Raw genomic sequence first — 10779 nt, 5'->3', positions numbered from 1 at the left:
CATTGTGAGTACATGAAACACAGGATTTCTTCTTGTATTATTATTTATTAATTATTTTATTATTTTCCATACAAACAATTGTAAACCTACTTTTTCCCCACTTGTATATCCTTTTGAATTAGTGTTTTGGGTTTCTTCAAATATATACTCAGAAGTGGGTTTCAGTTTTAACTCTTTTAGGAACCTCCATACTGTTCTCCACAGTGGCTGCAGCAATCTGCATTCCCACCAGCAGTGCACAAGCATTCCCCTTTCTCCACATCTTTGCCACACTTGTTGCTTATTGATTTACTGGTGACAGCCATTCAGACAAGTGTGAGGTGATATCTCATTGTGCTTTTAAGTTGAATTTCTTTGATGATTAATGATGTTGAGCATCTTTTCATCTGTCTGTTGGCCATCTGTATGTCTTCTTTGGAGAAGTGAGGATTTGACCACTTTCTTTAACTCCATGTCTTTCCCGGTTCCAGCCGGATTGATTCCTGGTTGCCAACAATGGCAAAAACCTAATTAGCATAGATTTATATAAACTTTATTGCTAAACTGAATGATAGCCTCATCTACTTCAATTTCACAATACTGAATTTAGACAAAAATTAAAAATAGTGTATTACTCAAACTATGATGCTTAAAATGCTTTATTTGTATTGACTCTGTGTAGAACAATTTATGGCCAACTAAACACTTTAACATGTAGGCAATTGTTTGAAATATATTCTTTGACCATTATACATGTTTAAATACCTTGTTATATTTATTCCAAACATAAATGTTCAAAATTTTGCAGTCTTAAAATAAGTACTAAAAATTATGAGTCAGAAAAAAAATTCTATTTGATGAAAAAATACTATATTATTGTGTGCTTTATTTATCTTAATATTTCTGGATCATAAATAATATCTTGAACAAATTCTATCAATAAATATTTCCACAAAAGCCAGGCTAAAAGAACACTTAAAGGCATTGAATGAAAAGTAATAAATAACAGATATAGCATATATTAAAGGTATATTTCATATCTTATATTTTTAAATTTATAGCTGGTTGTAATGCCAACATCATAGTTTTTATTTTGACTTTGCTAAATGTACAGTGTTTAGTTTGTTGTGTCATCTGCTCATCCCTGTAATATAGAGAAGTTCCCCAAACTGGGATTTCACCACCCAGGTTCTTATGGTTTAATTATAACTATTGAGTTTTTTGGCTCTGGTTTTGCTCATTACATATTCTTTTTTATTTCATTAGATGCATTGTCATTGGTTTGTCCACTCCTCACTTTTTCCAATTATTTTTATGCACTTTGGGTTTAATCAATTAATTCTCCAAGCTGTAAATTATCCATTTTGAAATTGTAATTTGTTTTTAATGTATGTCTTAACAACATGATTTGTTTCATGTTTGTAATTAATTTTGAGCTTTGAAAATAAAATTGTATGACAAATCATTATGGGCGATGCCACTGCAGCAAACAGCAAAGATGAAATTTATCATATAAGCAAACTTTGTTTTTATTTTGATAATTTTAGGGAAGTTTCACCAGTTAAAAATCAGTGAAGTTAAGTTATGGCAGTCCAGAAAAACAGCAGCACATTTTCACATAAAAGAAGCACTGACTATTAAGATCTTAAGGAATTATAATATATGCCACCTCAGTTACCTGTTACTGCCTAACAAACCACTCCAAAACACAGATGATTAAAACAACAATAATTTATTATTTTTCACAAGGCTATTGGTTAGATGGATCATTCTGTTGACCTGGGCCAGACTTGGTGGCTCTTGCCTGGGTTTGCCCAGGTATCTCTGTTAAGGTGACAGATCAGCCGGGTGGTTCTGTTTCCAGGAGTTGGCTGGCTGTTGGGTGAGGTGATGGGACTACTGTGCTACATCTCTGTTAATGTCTAATCGGCTAGCCAGGGCTAGCTTGCTCATGTGGCAGCTGCTGGGTTTGAAGGACAAGAGGGGAATCATGAAAAGCCCCTTGAAACTTAGAACTGGCTCATCATTTCCACCACTTTCTATTGGCCAACTCAAGCTAAAAAACAGTTCAGATGTAAGAGATGGAGATATCAAGTCCTCTTGATGAAATAAGTGCTAAGTTATTTTGCAAAACACTCAGATTCAGGGAGAGGAAGAGTTGCATCCATTTTTCAATGTACTCTATTCAAATAAATCTAATCTCTCAACTAACTTTTCAGTTTTTAAGCTTTTTACCATGGTAAAATTTTTTTCTATCTTCTTCTCACCATCTCATTCATAAAGTGTATTCCTAAAAATAGGTGCTTTGTGCATACAGATGTATTCTTTATTATTTTTAATATACCAGAGATGCCTCTGCTATTAAGTTGCATATATTTTCCTTGTGAAAATTATGGCAGTCAGAACAGTACATAACAAGAAACTTTAAATAAACCTTGTGGCGTTTTTGAGGTTATCAATTCATGTTATTACTATTTGGTTAATAAAATTTGTCATATAAACATGAAACTTTAATTTTAAATTTGCCCACTCTCAATTTAGGTTTAATTGATTCAAATGCTGACTGTTTTGCTTACTAGCTGTGGGAACTTGAGCAAATTATTTATCCTTATTGTGCCTGAATTGCATCATCTGTGAAGTAGATAATAATAGTATATGCTTTATACTTTTGTTTTAGGAATTAAGTAAAGTAAATATGTAAAGCACTTAAGACATTTCCTGACATATAAAAAGACTCAATATTTGACAGATATTATTTTGATTATTAACCCAAGGACCATTGTTGACTGTCAGTTGACCATCTCTTATTCTATATTTTGTGGTTTCTGTAGCAAAATGTAACTCACTGGAATTCAGTAAACAGTACTATTGAGATAAGGACTCAAAATGTTCAAATTGTGTTTGAAAATAAAATTGAAACAATTAAATTAAATTTGGTGTAACACATACCTGACCATCTCCCGCTGGATGAACCCTTGTGATTGACACTGCTGATGTAAGGAGTCAGACACGGTCCCAGCTTTAAAGGAGCAAAACGATTTTCCATAATCATTTTTTCCAAGGGCACCAGATTGAGCACAATATTTCTTTCTAAAGTGCTACCTGGGCATATTTTATGGCCATATATGAACAACAATTTTTTAAATTAACTTTTTCCTGTTGCCAATGGGAGAGAAAGATGGCATTGTAAAATCTGGGATAGGTTGTGTCTTGGAGGTGGAGGAGGGCTGCGTGTTACACAGATTGCAAACACCTTATAGATCCTCTGATGAATACTCTCCCAAATCTCTGGAGTGCATGACAATGAAGAAAAGGATTTAAGAGCGAGAAAGAGAAACAGCCAGTTAGACAGAAGGATAGTGGGTAAGAAAGAGAGTGAGAATAAACACTTGAATTTGAGCTGTCTGGGAAGAGAGTAGGGGAGGGGGGAGATGGTTGATGACGGTGATGGGTTCCATTTTCTGGGATCTGAATGAGAGAAATATGGTGTGCTGACTTTTTTACTGGTATGTGTGTATTGACTGTAGATAAAACTACAGAACATTTCCCCAAAAATCTAAGAAACAGAAGTGAAAAACTAACTAAAATGTGTTATTGTAGACCAAGGAATAATTATTAAAAGCATTTTCTGAGATTTCTTCAACTTTCTAAAACATTGACCTTCCCAAATTTCCATTTACTAATTGTCATTAATCACAATGACAATGCTATTAATATAATTGATACAATAATACATTAAATTTTTATAGCAGTCCCTAGGTTACAAACAACCTGCACAGTATCAGTTTGATACCTACCCCAGGCTGTTTCCCAATAGAGATTAGATGGAAAAGTCCCCAAAGAAAAAGCCTGTATGCTTTTTGGGGGAGAAGTGGCCCCTGCCACCAATTCCAGGAGTAAAAGAAGACCAAGGTTAAGAAATATAACACAAATAAGCATAACCAAAGGACACAGACAATAGGGGGGCTGGGACATGTGCTGGAGAGGGGGGAGCTGGCGGCGAGAGATCAGTGGGGGAGAAAGGAGACATGTAATATTTTCAACAATAAAGAATTTAAATTTTAAATAAATAAATGAATAAATAAAAGAAATATAACACAAATATCATGTTCAGTGGGAGATAACCATTTCCTAAATACATGATGTCATTATTTTTAACAAATTCAATCTCAGGCAAAACAAAATCCAGAATATCTCCCCCATTTTAATATGTAAAAGGATTGCCATACATGTTTCTTCTTATTTTTATTCTATACTTTAATAATAAATCTGAAATAAAAATTGCATCATGAGGAAATAAACAATAGTTAACTCATGTAGTCATTTGCAAAATAGTTCTCTTATTAAATCAGAGTTTTATATAAAATATTTTTTAAATGTGAAAATTTGATAGCAGATTATTTATTCACTATCAAATATATATTTACAGGTGTTAGCATATTTGGAGACATTTGAAGGTGATTTGTAATAAGATCTATACTATTATGTTAATGCTTCCTACGATTCTATTAGGAAAATATTTTAAAAATGGATAAGAAATAAAGGGACACTATAAGAAGGAAGGGAGAGATTGAGAGAGGCTAGCTGTCTAATTTTAGCTCTTAGATTTATGATTTGTATTTTTATTTTGATAAAATACCATCTTTAGTACTTAATTTTTCTTTCAACAACAACTAATGATAGTGTTCACTTTGCTATAATTCTTTCCACTTGCCTTATCTATGTTATCTTTCTGTACTACAAATTTATGTTAGGCAGCTTAGACCAAATACAAAATAGAAATACATTTCTTAGCAGCTGTTATCATAATGCTAAAAATACACTTATTTTTGCCTTACAGGATTTTAAACCTTCTGGGCTTCTCAGTGCTAAATCCTGTTGACAGAATTTACTAGGATGAAGAGAGACAGAAGTGTTACATTTTAAGATCATTTCTTTTCTAAACACCCGAAAAGGTAATGGTTCTGGTATTTTACAAAGCATGTCAACTGGCTTCCTTAATGCTTTCTCTCAAATGTTTGCTCTTCAGCTGCGTCTCAACCTTTTGTTTCCTTGCATATTCATTGTTTAATCTTTGAAAATCATTGGAGAGAATCTATTCAGAACTAGATAGTTGAGTATGTCCTCACACAAGGCAAATGATCACTTGTGCTTGCTGGATGCTCAGCTGAACTTCCAATCATTCTTCTAAGGGAGAGCCTGCCCAGAAAAGGCTCAGCCTCTTCCTGAGTTTAATGTTACTACATCGAGTCTAGCATATTGTTTTGCTTTTCCAAAATAGCAAATGTATTCCTAATTACCTAATGACAGAGTAATGAAAAGTATTAGGGAAATGGCATCCTTCTGAAGACTTTGTTGACAGTCAAACATGCCCTGGGGCAGGATTGTGGAGAAGAGAGAGAAGACTCTCACCTCCACCCCATTTCCACAGAAACCTTTCCCCCAACACACACACTCGCACACACACACACACACCACATACACAACACACACACACACACACACACACAAACCACATACACAACACACACACACTCTGGCTACACCCTTATTCAAGTTCTGCTCTTACTGAACACTAATAACTGGAATTTGGGGAACTGGCAATTAAAGTTCTCTTTTCCAAAGAGTTTTCCTTTTTCTTCTCCACTCCCCATCAGCGTGTTTAAATTTTCTGGGTTGTTGTTCTGCTAAAAGAAGATAAGGGGAAAAAATGTTTCTCAGATCTATTTAATCACTGGCAAGCCAGCATTGGAGCTACTGCTTCATGAAGACTGCCAAAAACCCGACCTAGTTACTGCTCCTTTTTGTGGCATCTTTCCGTGTGGTTTGTGGCACTTTGGAACACAAATTCACAGTTACCAGAAGTTAGGTTTATCGCTATTGCAAAGCCACTGAGTTCTGATCCAGAATTTCACAAACTGGTGCGTGCTCATGCAGATCTAGCCTGTCCAGATAGACTGAACAGGAGGAAAAACACAATGCCAAGAAGGAAGAAACTCAGTCCTAATTAATCAGAAACAAATAAGTCATTTTGATGGTGATGTTGAAGAAGATAGAGATGTATTCTTATGAGAACCCTATGTTTCACCAGAATAACACTGTGAAATTATTATACTGCCAGTTATTGTCACTCAGTTGTGGAATACTAAAAAACAAATGAGTCAGTTGGAGTGTGTTCTTAGTTTTTGTTTTTATATTTTAATGCACTTCAAGATGTAACATCACTTTGTGGTCTTTTTTATTTTTATTTTTCCTTACACTCAATTTCAAAATGCTTCCTGATTAGCAGATGGGTGAACATGGAAACATCCACTTCATCTACAGAAATCAACGATTAGAAGGTGAGAAAATACACTCAATGCTCAAAAAGTTCAGAAGACTGTAAAGTGGGGGAAATCCAGCCTATTGCCAAAATTTTTTAAAAATAAAAAGATTTGACTGTCACTAGGACCATTTTATTCAGCAAATATTTATTAGGCATTTGCACTTTTCTAATTCTATTGCTCATTTCATCTCTGTTGCTTGAAATATTCTCCACCTACTGACTTCCCCTAAGACCAACCCAAGTATCATCTGTGACCTGAAATTTTCTTTATTTGCATTTGTCTTCTAGGTCCATCAGCCCTTTTGTCTCCCTGCACCAAAATCCTCTATCATTATCTTTAAGCATCCATCTTAAAAACATAGCTCATGCTAACATTTTGAAGTCTCTCCACTTTCGAGAGACCTGTCTTATTCACCTTGTGTGTTTTTATAGTGCATTGAATTAAGCAATGGCTCAAGAAATATTAGATTGGATTTAAAATTAATGTCCATTTTTGTTGTTTATTTTCATTGTTATATTTTAACATCTGTCACCATACATAGTTACACATTTTTATTTCTCTTTTTATTGGGGTGACATTGGTTAATAAAATTACATAGGTTTCAGGTGTGCAGTTCTATAAATTCATCATCTGTATATTGTACTGTGTGTTCACCACCACAAATCAAATCTCCTTCCATGACCATTTATCCCCCCTTTACACTCTCCTACCTCCTCTCCCTCCCTCTTTCTCTCTGGTGATCACTGTTAATGTCCGATTTCTAATTTTCCAGCATCTTGTTGGATAGTCTGGCATACTGAAAATTGATCACATGTTTTCCTTGCAAACCCTTTAAAATTTGCATTTTTTTAAGAGTCAAGGCTGATGGAATTGGGGCAGAACATGAAATAATTTGCTGAGTTCAGAATGAACCTATTGATAGCTTGTAAGAAAATTCATTGTGAAGTGGTTATAAGAGCTTCATTAAGTAATAAAGAAGTTGGGAACTTCCAAATGAGATTGAATTTTCAAAGCAGGTAATATGACTTCTGATGGACTAAAAATAACAACCTCCAGAGAGCTTTAGCACAGAGATTTTACCACAGATGGTAACAGAGAGTCAACCTCTTTTCTTTCCCTTTGCAGTATGCTCTGGGATTGGTCATTTTTAGTATTGTCGACAGAAAACTATATTAGAACAATATAGACAGCAATATTGAAGAATTCCATGGGGGAATCTGGAAATGTTTGCCTTTTTATTTAATAACTAGGGGCCTGGTGCATGGATTCGTGCACCAGTGGGGTCCCTTGGCATAGCCTGTGGGGATCGGTTTTGGCAGTCTGACGCCACCTGCCGCTCCTGCCTGCTACTCCTGTTCCTGCTGCCCCCTCTGTACCTGCTGCCACCACGGCTCAGTAGACTTGCTGCCACTCTGCTGTGGTCTCCGGGCTGCGGCAACCAGCCCTGAGCCCTGCGTCTGGTGCCTGTCGGTTAGCTGAGTGGTGCTCCATCTGTGGGAAAGCATTGATCACCAGGGGGAAGCTCCTGCATTGAGCGTCTGCCCCCTGGTGGTCAGTGTGCATCATAGTGACTGGTCAACCAGTTGTTTGGTCATTCAGTCATTCGGTCGCTTAGGCTTTTATATATATATAGACTAGAGGCCCGGTGCACAAAATTTTGTGCACTCGGGGGGGAAGGGGAGGTCCCTCAGCCCAGCCTGTGCCCTCTCGCAGTCTGGGACCCCTCGGGAGATAACGACCTGCTGGCTTAGGCCTGCTCCCGGGTGGTAGAGGGCAGGCCCAATCCCTAGGTGCAGCCCCTGGTCGGGCTCAGAGCAGGGCTGATTGGGGAGTTGGGGCGCCACATCCTGTCATGCACAGAGCAGGGCGGATTGGGAGGTTGCGATGCCACCCTCAGTCACGTTCAGGGTAGGGCCGATTGGGGGGTTGGGGCACTGCCCCCTGTCACACTCAAGGCAGGGTCGATGGGGAGGTTGCGGCACCACCCCCTATCATGCACAGAGCAGGGCCAATCAGGGGGTTGGGGTGCTGCCCCCTGTCACCCACAGAGCAGGGCCCATCAGGGGGGTTGGGGCTCCATACCCTGTCACGCACAGAGCAGGGTCGATCAGGGGGTTGGGGAGCTCCCCCCTGTCACGCACAGAGCAGAGCCCATCAGGGGTTTGGGGAGCTCCCCCCTGTCACTCACAGAGTAGAGCCGATAGGGGAGTTGGGGCACTGCCCCCTGTTATACACAGAGCAGGGCGGATCAGGGGGCTGGGGCGCCGCCACTGTCACATTCAGGGCAGGGCCGATGGGGAGGTTATGGCTCTACCCCATCACACACAGAGCAGGGCCCATGGGGGGGGGGGTTGGGGCGCCGCCCTCTATTGCCCACAGAGCAGGGCCAATTAGGGGGTTGGTGTACCGCCACTCTCACACTCAGGGCAGGGACGATGGGGAGGTTATGGCTCTACCCGGTCACACACAGAGCAGGGCCGATCAGGGGGTTGGGGAGCTCCCCCATATCAGGCACAGAGCAGGGCTGATCAGGAGGTTGGGGCACCTTCCCCTGTCAGGAGCAGAGCAGGGTGGATAGGAAGGTTGTGGCTCCGCTCCCTGTCACACACAGAGCCGCAGGGCGATCAGGGGGTTGGGGAGCTCCCCCCCGCCCCTGGTCATGCTGATCCCGGTGCTGGGAGGCCTCTTGGCTCCGCTGATCCCGGTGCTGGGAGGCATATTACCCTTTTACTATATAGGATAGAGGCCTGGTGCATGGGTGGGGCTTGCTGGTTTTCCCTGAAGGGTGTCCTGGATCAGGGTGGGGGTCCCCACTGGGGTGCCTGGCCAGCCTAGGTGAGGGGATGATGACTGTTTGCAGCTGGTCACACACCCTTTAGGGTGGGGGTCCCCACTGGGGTGCCTGGCCAGTCTGGGTGAGGAGCTGAGGGCTGTTTTCAGGCTGGAGGGTGACTGAAGCTCCCAACTGCTCCTTTTTTTCTTTTTTTTTTTTATTCTGGGTGAGCTTTAGCTCTGAGGCTCCAGCTCTTAGGCCTCCGCTCTTGAAAGCAGGTATCTGGTTTGTTTCAGTTCTATAATCGAAACAATGTATAACTCCAGCTCTGAGATCCCGGTGGGCTGAAAGCAGGTTTCTGAGGTTTTGTTTGGCTTCTATATTCGTTACAATGTTTCTTAAACTGCAAGCTCAGAGGCCGGCAAGGCAGGCGGGGAACGTTGGAGTCCTCCATCACTGAAGCAAGCAAGCCTCATGTTAGTTTCAAGCTGCCTGGCTGCCGGCCGCCATCTTGGCTGGCAGTTAATTTGCATATCTCGCTGATTAGCCAATGGGAAGGGTAGCGGTCGTACGCTAATTACCATGTTTCTCTTTTATTAGATAGGATAAAGCACTTAGATTAGCTTTCAGAGTGTATCAAAGAAAATATAGTCATTCATCAGAAAAAAAAAGTTTTAAAAGAGCCATATTTTAAGAAAGAGATAATAGAAGTTATCTGAAATTAGAGAATAAAAATATGGCATGTAAAAGCTTAAAACTGGTCAAATTTGTTCAAGATGATAAAATGAATGATTGGATTTGCTTTAAGATTTGTTCAGTGGAAATTTTTCTATGAGTTTCTTTAAAATGGAGCTGTTACATTAATTGGCACTCAATCTAATAAATATTTTCAGCTAATGAACAGAATTTAAGAATCAATTCTGTTTTGAAGTTTTCATAATATTTATGAATAATGAAAATTTTATTGCCAGGCTTACAAATAAATAGTTATTAAACAATGAGATCAATGTATTAAAATAAAAAGCATTTTAAAATAAGCTCTCTATTCTCTTAATACATCTACTGTATTAACACCTTGTCATATTTATTTTTATATATTCACATCTGTATTTATTTTTATAAATCTATCTCTCAATCTATATCTATATTATCTATCTCTCTACATAGCATTGTCAGTGCCCAAGGAGGATGCCATGTTCCAGAATATTTAATGTCATAAAAAGGTGCTCAGTAAATGTTAAATAAGTAAATAAGTACATATTGAAGAGATTGAGCTTAAACAGAGCTAAATACAGTTTCATGTCAAAAAGTGAACTATGTAAAAATGCATAATAAATGAAACCAGAGGTGACAGTTTCATATTTCTTAAAAAATACTTATGCAGTAACAATTTTCTAAAGAACATTAAAAAGCTGTGCTTTACCCAACATTATTTGCTAACATGAGTGTATCAAAACTTGAGAGAAAACTGCATGAATGAAATTGTCAACTCTCCATGGATAAGCTTGTTTCTTTAATCCTCACCTGAAGGCACGTTTTTATTGATTCCAGCGATAGAGGGAGAGAGAAAAAGAGAGAAGCATCTGTCAACTGCCTCCCCTATGTGCCCTGACAGGATGGAATCCACAACTCAAGTATGTGCCCAACTGGAAATCAAACCTGTGACCTTTCAGTGCATAGATGATGCTCAAACCAACTGAG

This window comes from Myotis daubentonii, chromosome 1, assembly GCF_963259705.1.
Source record: "Myotis daubentonii chromosome 1, mMyoDau2.1, whole genome shotgun sequence".
Classification (NCBI taxonomy): domain Eukaryota; kingdom Metazoa; phylum Chordata; class Mammalia; order Chiroptera; family Vespertilionidae; genus Myotis; species Myotis daubentonii.
Note: the sequence above shows the minus strand (reverse complement) of the source record.